Source organism: Nelumbo nucifera, chromosome 1 (genome assembly GCF_055504915.1).
Source record: "Nelumbo nucifera cultivar China Antique chromosome 1, China Antique-T2T, whole genome shotgun sequence".
Lineage (NCBI taxonomy): Eukaryota > Viridiplantae > Streptophyta > Magnoliopsida > Proteales > Nelumbonaceae > Nelumbo > Nelumbo nucifera.
The window spans coordinates 205,281,528-205,282,669 of record NC_142649.1 but is presented as its reverse complement, the minus strand read 5'-3'; the positions used below and the strand labels follow the sequence as shown (position 1 = coordinate 205,282,669).

The 1,142-nt window shown below is 35.4% G+C and overlaps 1 non-coding gene across 1 annotated transcript; it reads right to left on the bottom strand.

Moving 5' to 3' along the window:
- LOC148804394 (small nucleolar RNA U3) lies at window positions 1-210 on the bottom strand. Its single transcript, XR_016081511.1, has one exon. It is a non-coding gene; the product is annotated as a small nucleolar RNA U3 (small nucleolar RNA).
- Between the last annotated feature and the right edge of the window lie 932 nt (window positions 211-1,142).

The window sequence follows — 1,142 nt, the reverse complement described above, 5'->3', positions numbered from 1 at the left end:
AGTCTGTCAGACAACCGTGCGATCATCCCAGCTACTTGATGGCTGAGAACGATCCTCTACGGCCCATAGAATCTAAAGTCTTGAGATCCCAAGGCAATTAATTGATCGCAGGGTTCAAATTCATCCACCAGACTTCGATTCCTGTCTCCTTAGAACTCAAGGATACAGAGGTACGAGCCTATAGAACAGATCCTGTTCAAGTAAAGTCGTGCCCTTTGTTCTCTTGGTACTTGGAAGAACTCTTTTGGTTTTGCTGTAGGAACGATGTGGGACAAAGTTCATTTTTACAAAAATTGTCAAAACCGAAATTGGATTGGAGGGTTCCACTTGTATCCGGCTCTGCGATGGAGTCAGGATCTTGGGAGACTTTTTGGGCTACATGATGAGACATCATTTTGAATGGGCAAACCAGATTCATAAATTGAAAAAAGCAGATCGATAAAGAGTGGGACCAAGACCAACCACGAGAAACTAACCAATCAATTGGCTGCTTCCTATTTTTTAGGTTTTTGGGTGGCGAGAAACTAACCAATCAATAGACATCATTATTTTGCACTAGCGGGGATCCGTGTATGTACGGAATTTATTAAATATCCTTGTAATTTCATGAATTTACTAAAATCTACGTAATATTTAACATTTTAATAAAACAGCATTTATAATTTGCAATAGATTTAACCAATCTTCTAGATGATAGTGGAAAATGATAGTATTAACTCTAATATTCATTTAAATAAATTTAATCAAAAGAAAATAAAAATAAAAATACCATTTATGTCCTTAATAAGACAAACAACCACTCTATTGACTATATTTGGCCAATTTTGTTTTCTGTACAAAAAAGTATTAAAAATATTTTTGGAATAAAAAATCAAGCACCTAATGGCAAAACAAACAATCCTTAATGAAAGGTTGATTAAGTAAATAAGTTGTAAAATATATGTGATGTTTTTAGTAAAATGAAAATTATAAGGTGGGTTTAAGTAAATATGTAAAACTATAAGGTGTGTTCTAGTAAATGACTCTAATAGAAATACATAAGACCATACAATTAGGAATTGCAATTTTCTCCATTTCCCCGATCCCCGTGGGGATCCACCCCGAATGAGGTAGGGATGGGGATGATTTTCCCCCGCGGAGAG